Below are 14,925 nucleotides of genomic sequence, written 5' to 3' on the forward strand. Positions count from 1 at the left end.
AGCTGTTAGGTATGAATTGTGGACTAGAGAAAGTACAAAGCAAAGGAGTTGGTGAGCAGGAGGAAAAGAGGAGATATAAATTTAGGGAAAAGAGGGAAGGATAGATGTGGAGGCCACTGAACGAAGATGACACATGGCCAAAATTTCTCTTAAAGACTATTGTGAGAAACAATTACTCAGGTAAATGGGAGTGGGGGAGTGGCGACACAGGGTAAGGAAAAAAATTTTAAATCATTTTTTACTACCTAAGGTTCAACATCAATGTTATCGTATTCATTTGTTCAGGTAAGTAATGTCACTAGAACAGTAAAAAGTCGGGACTTGGGAAAATGGACTATACAGCAAAAACTCATCTACAGCTAGCAAAGACTGTGGCGCTTCTACAGTCATTGTAGTGCCTGGTATAGATCTAAATTTTAATGACAGAAGATGCATCTTTAAAGTCTTATGCTAACAACTTCAACTGAGACACATATCCCTTCAGGCCCTTTGTGGGTGTCTAGTATTTTATGGATCCCATAGATCATCAAGACTGGAAATTATTTTCCTTTTTTCCTCTGTAATCTCCCTACATTTACAAGATGTAAGGAAATTTGCACAGCAATCAAGTGAAACAAAGTGTTTGCTAATTGTGTTGCAATGCACAGTGATAATTATAACAGAAGGAACATTTTAAATGGATTTCCTATAATTGTTTTTTTGAGTTTCAAAAATATAGCCTAGATTTTTGCCACATTCATTTATTTCAAGTACATTCACTCAAAACTGCATTTCTTGGCACAGTGCTTGGCATATGGCAGGCAGTTTTTAGGTTGGCGTGAACAGGTGAGAACTGAGAGAATTGTTGAAGAACTAGGAAGATTCTTAATCTTTTCAGAGATCTGAGTTCCTTAAAACACACACACACACATACACACACACACACACACAAAGACACAGTGTATAGCAAATAGTTCTATTTTTCACACCAGACTTTTACTTAAAGCTACTCTCTGCAAATACGTAATCACAAATTCAACAAACATATCTTTCCAGGTTTAGATTTTTCTTTGTATAAGGATAGAGGCATTCTAAGTTTCTTGGAGAAGATGTGCCTTGGTGAAGCAATCCCCAAAGTTGCATTTTGTCTTTGTCTAACCATTTCACGCATAAACATTCATCAATTTCTTTCATATTGATTTGACACATACCACAGAATTTAATATTCACAGAAAATTTTCGATTTTAAGAGGTTTATTCACCTATCTTTAGTTTGTGAACAGTCATCACAAAATACACACCAAACATTAATTTGATTATTTCTGACTGTATTAAAATGTATCTTTAGTTTCGGTGATGTTATTACCCAATGTGACATCATTTTCAAGAATAAATAAAAAACTAGAAACTAATTACTTTCTTTAACTTATAGTCTCAATATTTCGGGCATAGGTATTTTGGGGAGAATATAATTAGAAACAAAATGTTCTCCTGACCCAGAAATTCTCTTCACAAAGGTAGTGGAGAAATAAAACACTTTTCTTATTGAATAAGCATTAGACCAGAATGTGATGGGCAATGCAGGCAATCCACAAAGAGACTGCAAAGACAGCAGGCATCCTTTACACAGCCCAGCAGATACAACCTATTACGTTTCCGAGTTAAACAATAACTAGTCATCAAGTACTAGGCCTTGATAACAAGGCACATATAATTCATCTTACCTTTATTTCATAATTGGGATGACCATCAGTGTTAGCTAATAAGCATTATCCACAGGAAAAACAAACATTTCATTTTTATGACAGAAGGTAGTTTTGCAATTTGGGAAAATTTGCCCAAGAATTTTGGCTCCTACCATCCCACAGAAACTGGGAGAGAGGTGACATAGCTCTCTCTCCCCCATCTGTTTAATTGAGGTATAACTATTACACTAGCTTGAGATGTACAACATAATTCCTTATTTGTATATATTTTTAACTGATCACCACAATAAGTGTAGTTAACATCCATTATGTATTACACAATTTTTTTCTTATGAAGAGAACTTTTTAAGATCTACTTTTTTTTTTTTTAGCAACTTTCAAATATACAATAGAGTATTATTAACTGCAGTTATCGTGATGTCTATTACATCCCCATTATTCATTTTATATCTGGAAGTTTGTACCTTTTGACCACTTTCACACATTTCAACCACCTCTCACCCCTTGCCTCTGCCAACCACCCATTCTGTTTTCTGTATCTGTGATCTATGAGTTCTTTACTTTTTAACTCCGCGTGTAAGGGAGATTACATGGCATTTGTACTTCTCTGTTTTATTTCACTAAGCATAATGCCCTCAAGGTCTATCCATGTTGTTGAAATGGTAAGATTTCATTTTTTTTTAGGCCGAATAATATTCTACCCTGTATATGTATGTATACCACAATATCTTTACCCGCTCATTGGCACTATTTTTCTCGATATTTGCATTTCAAAGAGAGAGGTCCCAGGTCCTTAATAAAGACATTTCTGGGATATAAAGCTAACAAAAAAAATGACTAAGACCTATCCAGTCTTCAAAATAATTTGTATACATTTCAAAGCAATGAAAAAGCATACAACAATTACCAATTTTCTAAAGCAAATATTCTAAGAAAGGGAAATACCTTCTAGCTTCAGTAGGGTGAATTAAGCAACTTTTTTAAAGTTTCTGTCTTTACATTTTGATTCTAATTGGTTATGTCTAACCTTCGTAATTTTGCTTAACCTTTCTCAAATATAGAAAAATTTAAGAATAAAAGCTCTTTTAGTCTTGAAAAAATACAAATAAACAAAACCCCCAAAAGACAATAGAAAAAAAATTTTTTTTTTTGTCTTCACAGCACATTTTGGTTTTTTAACAGAGTATACATGTTAAGTCTAAAATTTGTTTTTCTATGTATAGGGCTGTTCATTACAGTAAAATAAGGAACTATTTAGAAGTGATCAACTATGAATTAATTATTCACTGTTCTCTGGTTCCCATGTAATACACAAATTTTGGAGGGGGAGATGGAGTTTGGGTTGACCTTAAAATTTGCTCCAGAAAAAGAATGTGGTCCAGCCAATGCAGTGTTACTACACAATGCTTTAAAGAGTCGGTCACAGAAACACACCCTGGAACAGTGACTAATAACATCTGTCACACAGTTACAGATCGCCCAGGTGTCTTTTTGCAGCTCCAATTACTCATTTTCCACTAAGTTCTTTTGGGGAAGGGTGCCTCAGAGGCGGAGCAAACCAGCTTCAGTTCTTCCCTCATTCCAGATTCTGGAAGAGGTGAGAACTTACAACATGGAACCACTCACAGAACTGCTGTATGTTTTTTAACAGCATCTATCACACTCACGCTCACAGAAATCCAAGTCTATGCCCTGACCAGTGTGCTGAACAAGCTGAAGGTGAACGGTTCTATGAAGACCTTCTAGATCTAACACCCAAAAAAGATGTCCTTTTCATTACAGGGGACTGGAATGCAAAAGTAGGAAGTCAAGAAATACCAGGAGCAATGGGCAAATTTGGCCTTGGAGTACAGAATGAAGCAGGGCAAAGGCTAATAGAGTTTTGTCAAGAGGATGCACTGATCATAGCAAACACCCTCTTCTAACAATACAATAGAAGACTGTATACAGAGACGTCACCAGATGGTCAATGCCGAAATCAGATTGATTATATTCTTTGCAGCCAAAGATGGAGAAGCTCTCTACAGTCAGCAAAAATAAGACCGGGAGCTGACTGTGGTTCAACTCATGAACTTTTTATTGCCAAATTCAGACTTAAATTGAAAAAAGTAGCAAAAACCATGAGACTATTCAGGTATGACCTAAATCAAATCCCTTATGATTATACAGTGGAGGTGAGAAATAGATTTAAAGGACTAGATCTGATAGACAGAATGCCTGATGAACTATGGATGGAGGTTACATTGTACATTGTACAGGAGACAGGGATCAAGACCATCCCCAAGAAAAAGAAATGCAAAAAGGCAAAATGGTTGTCTAGATCAGATCAGATCAGTCGCTCAGTCGTGTCTGACTCTTTGCGACCCCATGAATCGCAGCACGCCAGGCCTCCCTGTCCATCAACAACTCCCAGAGTTCACTCAGACTCATGTCCATCGAGTCACTGATGCCATCCAGCCATCTCATCCTCTGTCTTCCCCTTCTCCTCTGGCCCTCAATCCCTCCCAGCATCAGAGTCTTTTCCAATGAGTCAACTCTTCGCATGAGGTGGCCAAAGTACTGGAGTTTCAGCTTTAGCATCATTCCTTCCAAAGAAATCTCAGGGCTGAACTCCTTCAGAATGGACTGGTTGGATCTCCTTGCAGTCCAAGGAACTCTCAAGAGTCTTCTCCAACACCACACTTCAAAAGCATCAATTCTTCGGCACTCAGCCTTCTTCACAGTCCAACTCTCACATCCATACATGACCACTGGAAAAACCATAGCCTTGACTAGACGGACCTTTGTTGGCAAAGTAATGTCTCTGCTTTTGAATATGCTATCTAGGTTGGTCATAACTTTGCTTCCAAGGAGTAAGTGTCTTTTAATTTCATGGCTGCAGTCACCATCTGCAGTGATTTTGGAGCCCAAAAAAATGAAGTCTGACACTGTTTCCACTGTTTCCCCATCTATTTCCCATGAAGTGATGGGACTGGATGCCATGATCTTCGTTTTCTGAATGTTGAGCTTTAAGCCAAGTTTTTCACTCTCTTCTTTCACTTTCATCAAAAGGCTTTTTAGTTCCTCTTCACTTTCTGCCATAAGGGTGGTGTCATCTGCATATCTGAAGTTATTGATATTTCTCCTGGCAATCTTGATTCCAGCTTGTGTTTCTTCCAGTCCAGCGTTTCTCATGATGTACTCTGCATTTAAGTTAAATAAGCAGGGTGACAATATACAGCCTTGACAAACTCCTTTTCCTATTTGGAACCAGTCTGTTCTTCCAAGGAGGCCTTAAAAATAGCTGTGAAAAGAAGAGAAGCAAAAGGCAAAGGAGAGAAGGAAAGATATACCCAACTGAATGCAGAGTTCCAAAGAATAGAAAGGAGAGATAAGAAAGCCTTTCTCAGTGATTGATGCAAAGAAATAGAGGGAAAAAATACAATGGGGAATATTAGAGATCTTTTCAAGAAAATTAGAGATACCAAAGGAACATTTCATGCAAAGATGGGCTCAATAAAGGACAGAAATGGTATGGACGTAACAGAAGCAGAAAATATTAAGAAGAGGTGGCAAGAATACACAGGAGAACTATACAAAAAAGGTCTTTACAACTCAGATAATCACGATGGTATGATCACTCACCTAGAGCCAGACATCCTGGAATGCTAAGTCAAGAGAGCTATACGAAGTATCACTACGAACAAAGTTAGTGGAGGTGATGGAATTCCAGTTGACGTATTTCAAATCCTAAAAGATGATGCTGTGAAAGTGCTGCACTCAATATGCCAGTAAATTTTCCAGTCCTGGCCACAGGACTGGAAAAGGTCAGTTTTCATTCCAATCCCAAGGAAAGGCAATGCCAAACAATGCTCAAACTACCGCACAATTGCTCTCATCTCACATATGAGCAAAGTAATGCTCAAAATTCTCCAGGCCAGGCCTCAACAGTACATGAACAGTGAAATTTCAGATGTTCAAACTGGATTTAGAAAAGGCAGAGGAACCAGAGATCAAACTGCCAACATCCACTGGATTTACAAAAAGCAAGAGAGTTCCAGAAAAACATCTACTTCTGCTTTATTGACAACGCTAAAGCCTTTGACTGTGTGGATCACAACAAACTGTGGAAAATTCTTCAAGAGATGGGAATACCAGACCACCTGACCTGCCTCCTGAGAAATCTGTAGGCAGGTCAAGAAGCAACAGTTAGAACTGGACATGGAACAGCAGACTGGTTCCAAATCGGGAAGGGAGTACGTCAAGGCTGTATTTTTTCACCCTGCTTATTTAACTTTTATGTGGAGTTTATCATGCGAAATTATGTGCTGGATGAAGCACAAATTGGAATCAAGATTGTCAGGAGAAATATCAATAATCTCAGCTATGCAGATGACACCACCCTTATGGCACGAAGTGAAGAACTAAACAGCTTCTTGATGAAAGTAAAAGAGGAGAGTGAAAAAGTTGGCTTAAAGCTCAACATTCAGAATACTAAGATCATGGCATCTAGTCCCATCACTGCATGGGAAATAGATGGGGAAACAGTGGCTGACTTTATTTTTTTTGGCTCCAAAATCACTGCAGATGGTGATTGCAGCCATGAAATTAAAAGATGCTTGCTCCTTGGAAGAAAAGCTTTGACTAACCTAGATAGTATATTAAAAAGCAGACATTACTTTGCCAACAAAGGTCCATCTAATGAAGGCTGTGGTTTTTTTCAGTGGTCATGTATGGACGTGAGAGTTGAACTATCAAGAAAGCTGAGCACCGGGGAATTGATGCTTTTGAACTGTGGTGTTGGAGAAGACTCTTGAGACTCCTTGGACTGCAAGGAGATCCAACCAGTCCATCCTAAAGGAGATCAGTCCTGAATGTTCATTGGAAGGACTGATGCTGAAGCTGAAACTCCAATACTTTAGCCGCCTGATGTGAAGAGCTGACTCATTGAAAAGACCCTGATGCTGGGAAAGATTGAGGGCAGGAGGAGAAGGGGCCGACAGAGGATGAGATGGTTGGATGGCATCACTGACTCGATGGACATGAGTTTGAGTAAACTCCGGGAGTTGGTGATGGACAGGGCGGCCTGGTGTGCTGCGGTCCACGGTGTCGCAAAGAGTCGGACACTACTGAGCGACTGAATTGAGCTGAACTGACTGAACTGGTCACAACTATAGCACCTCGTGTCTTGCCTTTTTAAAAAGAGGGTCTCAGGTACTGGGAATTACAGGAATGAGAAGGAGCTCCCGTCTTTATGGCAATTCCAGCCGAAAGCTAGTTGAAGAGAATGAAGGCTACAACAGCTGCATGTAAGATACACGAAGAGAAGAAGGAGTGACACGCACGCACTCCGGGTGGAGGGTCCGCGCCCCCAAAGCCGACTTCAGTGCCCGGCGTCGCCCGCGGGCGCCCTTAGCGTTTTAGTCACGCCCCCGCCCCCACGCCCTGAATTCCCTCCCGGCCGTCGAGCCGTCGGGCAGGCCCTTCTAGGCGGCCCCGGCTTATCGCCCCCGGCCCGGCCGCTTCCCGGCCGCGGGCGGGCGAGCCTCCCCAAGCTTCCTGTGACGACGCCGGCCGCCGGCCGCCGCCCGCAGCCCGCCTGGCGGGCCTGGAGCCCGGGCCGCGCCCCGCCCCCCGGGAGCTGGTGGGGGAGGGCCGGGGTCGGACGGCAGCGCCCGCCCCCGGCCGGCGCCCATTGGCCGGCAGCTCGCGGGCGCCCGGAGACCGGAGCGCCGCCGGATTGGCCGCGAGGGCCCGTGACGGCTGCGCCCATTGGCTGGGGCGGCCCCGTGACGCGGGGTGGCGACGGGCTCCCGCGTCCGAGGGGCTCCCGCTTGTCAGGTTCTAGGTAGGTGAGTTCCGCGCCGCCCGCGGCGGGCGCTGTTGCCTAGGGCAACGCGGGGAAGTGGGGTGGGGAGCGGGGGAGGCCGGCAGAGAGCCGGGGCCACGCTCCGCGCCCGCCGAGGGGCGCCCGGGGCTCCGTCCCCGCCCTCAGCCGCCGCCGCCTCCCGCTCCCGGCGGCGGGGTCTCCGCGGCGTCCCGCGCCCGCGGCGGCGCGCCCCTGCTCGGGGCTCGGGCCGGCCGCCCGCCTGACTGGGCGAGGCCCGCGCTCCTCACCGCCCGCGACTGGACGCTGAGGGGGCGCGTGCCTGCGCCGCGGGGCTGAGGCGGCGGGGTGAGGCGGCCCGGCGGCCCCGCCCGCTCGCCGGGTGCGGGGGCTGCGCGGTGCGGGGCGGTGCCGGGGCAGCGCGGGCGCCGCCCATCGCGCCCGCACCCCCTGGTCTCCGCGGAACCTTCGGCCGGTCCTGGCGTCGCGGCTTCTCAGAGCCGCTCCGCCCGCCCCCAGCTCGCCCCTGTCACCCCTGACCCCCAGCGTCCGCGCCCCTCCCGCCGCGGCCCGCAGTGACCCTCGAGGGGCGGACGAGGTGCGAAGCTGGCTCCGCCGGGTCCGCTCCCTCCTTGCCGATTAGGGCTGGGGAGGTGTCTGGAGGCACCTGGGGCCAGCTCTATGCTTCGTCTCCCACATTCAGGTTCCACCTTCCGAAACACGCTACCTGGGTTGGTGTTGGTAGGGTGCTACGTTTTGCACAAATTAACTGTGAAGCCGTGGCTTTTTACTTTTGTGCATTTATGATTTTGATAGGCAGTGCAGTGCAGCCCACCGTGTGTTAATTTCATAAGGCTGGCACTTTCGTTTTCGTTTGCCTTAGGGTTAAAAATCCTTAATCTTTTAAATTCGGAAGCCACTGTATATATATTCGTAGCGGCCCCACTATCGGTTTGACGTAAATTACTCTAAAGGTGTGGTGCTATTTTTTTTCTCTTTCTCCAGATGTTTTAAAACACAAAATTGGCAAATGGAGTCAGCGATGTAAAAAGTGTAATAGAAAAATCAGTAAGAATAGACCAAAACTGTTCCAGTGATTAAAGACTAGAAAGTATGTTTCAACTTAATGAATGGGGACTTGAATTTTGCAAAGTGTAGTTCTTGGACTGAGCAGTGGTGCAGTCCTGCTGTATCCACCTATGTGGGCTTTAGGAAAACAGACACGTGAAGAGCCAAGCGTTTTGTCAGTCAACGCAAAGGAAGACTGTGCTTTGTCATCTGGGTCCTCGTTTCTGCTAGTTCTCTTGAGCCAAGAGAACTGTTTTCAAAGGGAGTACATAGGCATACTTGGAAACCTTTTTCCGGTTTCTTCCATGAAAGACCTTTGCAGAAGATCTGTTTCTCTTCATTAAATATATACCATGTAAAATTATTTGGGGTCGGGTTAATGCAGCTTCTGCACTATTTCAAAGTTTGATGTAAGTAGTTGAAGAAATAAGTCAGGCTTTTGGTAGACCTGCCCTTTTCATTTCATCTTCAACTATTAATGTAGCTATAACTCTGGTCTGTGAACATTTCACGTTTGCCTTTTTCCCCCTCCAATATTTCACGTTGAAAAATTTCAAACAATACAGGCAAGTTCAGTTGCTGGTGAATACTCACCAACTACACAACAATAATAGGAACAGCTGTTACATGGTATATACTAAGGAACAGAAGAACTGAAATGATCAACTTTGAAAACCAGAATAAATATGTATTATACCAAAATATTGTCAAGTGCTTATTTTCCATTTGTAGATGGAAATAGTGTTTATAAAAACCATAGTAATTGAATTCTGTGAGACTATTATAAAGCAGTCATCATTGTAAATCAGGGCCTTAAGTTAATTGTGTTTTGGTAATCAGAAAAAAAAGGAAATCCAATGAACTTGTTATACAAATAAAAGTTTTGTTTTGAAATTGGACTTGTGTTAATAGATTATACTTTTGTACTTGATTTTTAAATGAGTATGTTTTGCAGATGAGTCGAAGGGACTATCATTTATGCACTGTTTTGGTAACACTTAATAAATTGAATCAACCTTATGTATGTTGTTTTGGAATAAGAATGTTTTTGTAGTGGAAAAAGAAAGCTTACGAACATGAACTTTTTAAATATAACTTTTCCATGGAATTTAGAGAGATTGAAGGTAATTTTGGTAGGAGTCAAAGCTATCTTGCGTGTTATTTCATGGTGATGCTAAAGGAATATTTTAATACAAAACTTCAATTTATGATAAAAAATAAGAAATGGGTATAAATTCATGTATATTATATTTATAATTTTCCCATACTTAGGAAATTCCTGCCCTTCTTTAAGTATGTGAATCCTGCTTTTCAGTTTTTTTTGTTGTTGTTGTTAAGTTGCTAAATTGTGCCTGACCCCTCTTTGCAACCCCATGGACTGCAGCACACCAGGCTTCCTTGTCCCTCACTGTCTCCTGGAGTTTGCTGAAGTTTGTGATCATTGAATTTGTGATGCTAACCAGACATCTCATCCTCTGCCACCTTCTCCTTTTGCCTTCAGTCTTTCCCAGCATCAGGGTCTTTTCCAGTGACTCGGTTGTTCACATCACGTGGCTAAAGTATTTCAATTTTAGTATGCCCAAAATCTGTTTTTTATACTTAACAATATTTCATTCTTAAATATTGAAATTGAGCTGTGCTTCAGAATGTATAGATCTTTGGATTGCCTCATTATTTTTTCATATCTCATTTGACTTTGGCATGCTTCAGTTCAGTTCAGTGGCTCAGTCGTGTCCGACTCTTTGTGACCCCATGAATCGCAGCACGCCAGGCCTCCCTGTCCATCACCAACTCCCAGAGTTCACCCAACTCATGTCCATCGAGTCAGTGATGCCATCCAGCCATCTCATCCTCTGTCTTCCCCTTCTCCTCCTGCCCCCAATCCCTCCCAGGGTCTTTTCCAATGAGTCAGCTCTTCACATGAGGTGGCCAAAGTATTGGAGTTTCAGCTTTAGCATCAGTTCTTCCAATGAACACCCAGGACCGATCTCCTTTAGAATGGACTGGTTGGATCTCCTTGCAGTCCAAGGGACTCGCAAGAGTCTTCTCCAACACCACAGTTCAAAAGCTTAATTCTTCGGCACTCAGCTTTCTTCACAGTCCAATTCTCACATCCATACATGACCACTGGAAAAACCATAGCCTTGACTAGACGCATCTTTGTTGGCAAAGTAATGTCTCTGCTTTTCAATATGCTATCTAGGTTGGTCATAACTTTGCTTCCAAGGAGTAAGTGACTTTTAATTTCATGGCTGCTATCACCATCTGAAGTGATTTTGGAGCCCCCCAAAATAAAGTCTGACACTGTTTCCACTGTTTACCCATCTATTTCCCATGAAGTGATGGGACCAGATGCCATGATCTTCATTTTCTGAATGTTGAGCTTTAAGCCAACTTTTTACTCTCCTCTTTTACTTTCATCAAGAGGCTAAAGTTCCTCTTCACTTTCTGCCGTAAGGGTGGTGTCATCTGCATATCTGAGGTTATTGATATTTCTCCTGGCAATCTTGATTTCCAGCTTGTGCTTCTTCCAGCCCAGCGTTTCTGATGATGTACTCTGCATATAAGTTAAATAAGCAGGGTGACAATATACAGCCTCGACGTCCACCTTTTCCTATTTGGAACCAGTTGGCATGCTTACGTATGGTTAATTTTTCATACCATGCCATTGGGAAATAAAAGGGAACAAGCAGGGCATAGTTCTGGAACTTTGGAAAGAATAAAATAGATGTTTTTTAATCAAAGCTCCAAGTCTTCCCTTCCATCTCCTTCACCCATTTTTTTTATTATGAAAGTTAAGTGCTTTAAAATCAAATCAGAAAACTACAGAAGAAAAGTAACTCCACGATAGTTAATGTTTTGGAAAAGAACTGAAGCTCTTGTTTCTTCTGTAACACTCTAGCAATCTTTGCAGTTTTATGGTCTTCATTGCAGTATGTCAGCACTTACATCTAAACTTGGAGGAGTTCCTGAACTTGAGACTCAGTTAGCCTAAATTAGAAGAGGGCTCCAAGATCTGGAGGAAAAATGGAAAAGAATCAATAGAGAACAGAATAGAGTCAGAACAAAAGAATCAGACCCAAGCAATTACCCACTTTTTCTTTTTTCTTAAGTATAAATACAGTCCTAGTTAACCTTATGAGACTGCTGTATAACTGACAAAGTATGAAGCCTTTCACGTTTTTTCTTTGGGATTCAGAATGTCCAAGTAAGATGACGTTTACTTGCTGCCTGTCTACAGAAATTTTTGGATTTTTTCTATTTTGGAGAGATACTTCATGTTCAGCTTTTAAAAATTTAATGTCATGCATAACTTGGAATTATTTCCTAAATATTAATTTATTAATTTATTTCCTAAATATTAATTTATACAAACTATGACTAATTTTTAGCCTTATAAGTTACCACTGCTCACTATAAGCTTAATATTGCCTCCTCCTTCAGAAGGTTTTGATTAAAAAACTGTAAAGTTCAATGTATGTGTTTCTTGTGAGATTGCAGGGTATAGTGAAAAGAAAATTCTTTTTATTTTGGAGCCAGGTAATCTGGGTTTCAGTCAGAAATTAGGATTTTCTTTTGTGGGATCTTGAGCAAGTTTTTAAAAACCTCTTTAAACCATAGTTTCTTTTTTTTTTGAACTTTTTGGTTCTGTATTGGGATATTGCTGATCAGCAATGTTGTGAGTTCAGTGACCCTAAAGGAACTCAGTCATGTATATACATGTATCCATTCTCCCCCAAAGTCCCCTTCATCCAGGCTGCGGCGTAACAGTGAACAGAGTTCCGTGTACTATACAAAAGTCCTTGTTGTAAGTCATAGTTTCTTCATCTGTAAAATGGGGATGATATTAATAAAATTGCCTCATAAGGTTGTTATGAAGAAGAAATGAGACAGTCGAGGTAAAGTGCTTAAATTTAGGGAGCACGCAGCTCTTACATTCAGTCCCTTTCCCTGTAGTTTTCATTTTGCCTCTTCAGGTGTTACAGTGTTTATTCTGCCATCCTAAAAGCCCGTAAGTTTTAGACTTTGGAAATTAAAATAATGTACATTAAATGGACTGAAATTGAAAGACATTTACATTTGTACTAACCAAATAATAGAAGTATCTCAGATTAGCTGTTTTTTTTTTTTTTTTTTGTAATAGTTCTTGGCTTATTGTATCTCAGTAGTGATAATCAGAAATTGACCTTAAATGATTTTTACCTCAAAATATGTCCAGTTCGTCTGAATTCCTGAATTATTTTTCTTTCATATTAGATTATCATCTGTTGTTGGATGGTTTCCCTACATTCCTTTCAACCACAAATATTTGCCTAAAAGTGGTACAGAAAAATGTTACCTTCTTAAATCTCTAACTAATGCACCCCACCACTTTAAACTACATTTACTTAATCTGTTTAAAACTTTGTTTAAAATTTAAAATTTGTTTAAAACTTTGTGTATTATTATACACAAAACTCTTGAGTGTTTTCTGTCTCCTACAGAAATGTCTCCTCCAATTTCCTATAGGATTATTTTTTAGGGAGCAATATATCCCTGTTTCAAAATGTGTGTTCAAAGTGTGGGATTTTGATTCTTAAATAATACAATTATAATTAAATACACAGACCATCCTGTAGTTTTTGGGTGTTGTGACAAACTCTGAATTGAGATAAGATTTGAACTAAATAGTCCTTACTGTCTCATCAGCAGGAAAACAAAGATTTTGTGGTTTAAGTCAGTGATTCTCAATGTTTTCTCCCCACCCCAGTACAAGATATGTACACGTGTGACATATTCTAACACGTAGTTTGCTAGTATGCCCTCTGTAATTCCATCTTGTGATGGAGAATGACACTGCGATAGGGATAAACTTGAATTTACTCTTATTGAGGAAAGTGGGTCATTAAAAAAGCCAAATAGCTGAGACACACCTTGTAGTACTGTCATTGAGGCCCAAGTTATTTCTGCCTTTTCCTGAAATGAGTACTCTTCACTTTTCCATGTCAGTCTTGTAATGCTACAGAAGAGATTACTAATTTTATGTAATTGACACTGAAGAGCCTTACATTTTTAAGAGTAACTGATGAATGTTTAAAAATATTTGACTAATAGCACCATGGTCTTTATAGTAAATAATATTACTACAGAAAAATTGAAATTGGTTTTCCAATATAAGTTATTTTGCTTACAGAAAATGTATTTCCAGAGTGGGACAAACGGTTTTAGGAAAAGGGGAAACTCTTAATAGAATATTTATATTCTAGGTGTCTAGTATAAATGATGTTCTTTACATTCTCTCAATCAGAAGAAATTTCTTTAAAATTACATTTTGTGGATGAAATTGCTCTTAAATAGTTCATCCTATGTAGAAGTAATATATGTAATATATAAGTTGAAGTAAGATTTAGAAAAATTATATTCATTATACCCTTGGCATTAGCAAGTGGTATTTCTTGAAATTTTTGCAGACCTAGGATATAATTACCTTCATAAAATGCAGTCAGATTTAATTGAAAAATTCAGGTGATCCCTTCAGACCCTTAATAATTCTGTAAACAGAACTCCAGTCCTCAAAGTTGTTAAACAATTTTTTTTTTTTTTTTTTGCTTCTGAAATGAAGGCTGGATGACTTTACATTACGTTATTAGTGTACATACGAAGTTTCTTCTACTTGGCTTTTCTTGTCTGTGGGTTTGTGGACTGGAAGAGTGTTTCTGGCTTGATCGCAAAGCTTGCTGCACTGCCACAAAGTTGAAGAGTTCGTCCTTGGTCACTGCGGTGCTTGCTGCTTGCTGCTGTTTCTTGGTGATATTTGACAGCAGTCGGACTCTCAGGAGTTTGTGTCCCTTCTGCTCTCTGGATGTCTTCAGCTTGGGAGGGTTTCCCAAGCTTTTCCCGTCAGTCGTTCAGGCTTTTTGTTAATTTCGCATTCTGCAAACAAAAATGCATTTGACTCTTCTACCAATATTCAGTTTTGGCAACAGATGCATCGGTAGCCACCTAGCAGCCACACGATGACTTCATGAGAATGTTTATACAGTATTCGGACTTTCTCTTGAATTATATTTGCTTCAGAATCACATGCTTTCTACATACATTCTTATACAGATTAGCCATCGTTTTAACTTTCATTGAGGATTGAAAATTTTGCTTTGGTAGGAGCAAAAGAAACATGGTAAGCACTACCTTTTTGTCTGTTTTAGTGTAGAGTTTGTGGTGTCTGGTGGAATTTCTAATGATTCTCATCCAGTCACTGTTGTATTTTTTTTTAATCCATCCTGAATTTGTTCCAAATTCATATATTCTGACTAAGTACCATCACTTTGTCAAGCCTCTTTGCTTTCTATATATTGAATAAATTGCCAGTAGAAGAGGAATTAAAGG

General features: G+C 40.9%; 1 protein-coding gene across 2 annotated transcripts in view; it reads left to right on the forward strand.

Annotated features, from left to right (window-relative positions):
- The first annotated feature begins 7,416 nt into the window (after window positions 1–7,416).
- Window positions 7,417–14,925, forward strand: part of FER (FER tyrosine kinase) — a 467,773-nt gene continuing 460,264 nt past the window's right edge. The window contains exon 1 of one of the 2 annotated variants that reach the window (XM_061424535.1): window positions 7,417–7,512. The gene's annotated coding sequence lies outside the window, so the exon portion shown is untranslated. The remainder of the gene's footprint in view (window positions 7,513–14,925) is intronic. The other variant, XM_061424536.1, reaches the window with a different exon arrangement.

This window comes from Bos javanicus, chromosome 7, assembly GCF_032452875.1.
Source record: "Bos javanicus breed banteng chromosome 7, ARS-OSU_banteng_1.0, whole genome shotgun sequence".
In the NCBI taxonomy this organism is placed as follows: domain Eukaryota; kingdom Metazoa; phylum Chordata; class Mammalia; order Artiodactyla; family Bovidae; genus Bos; species Bos javanicus.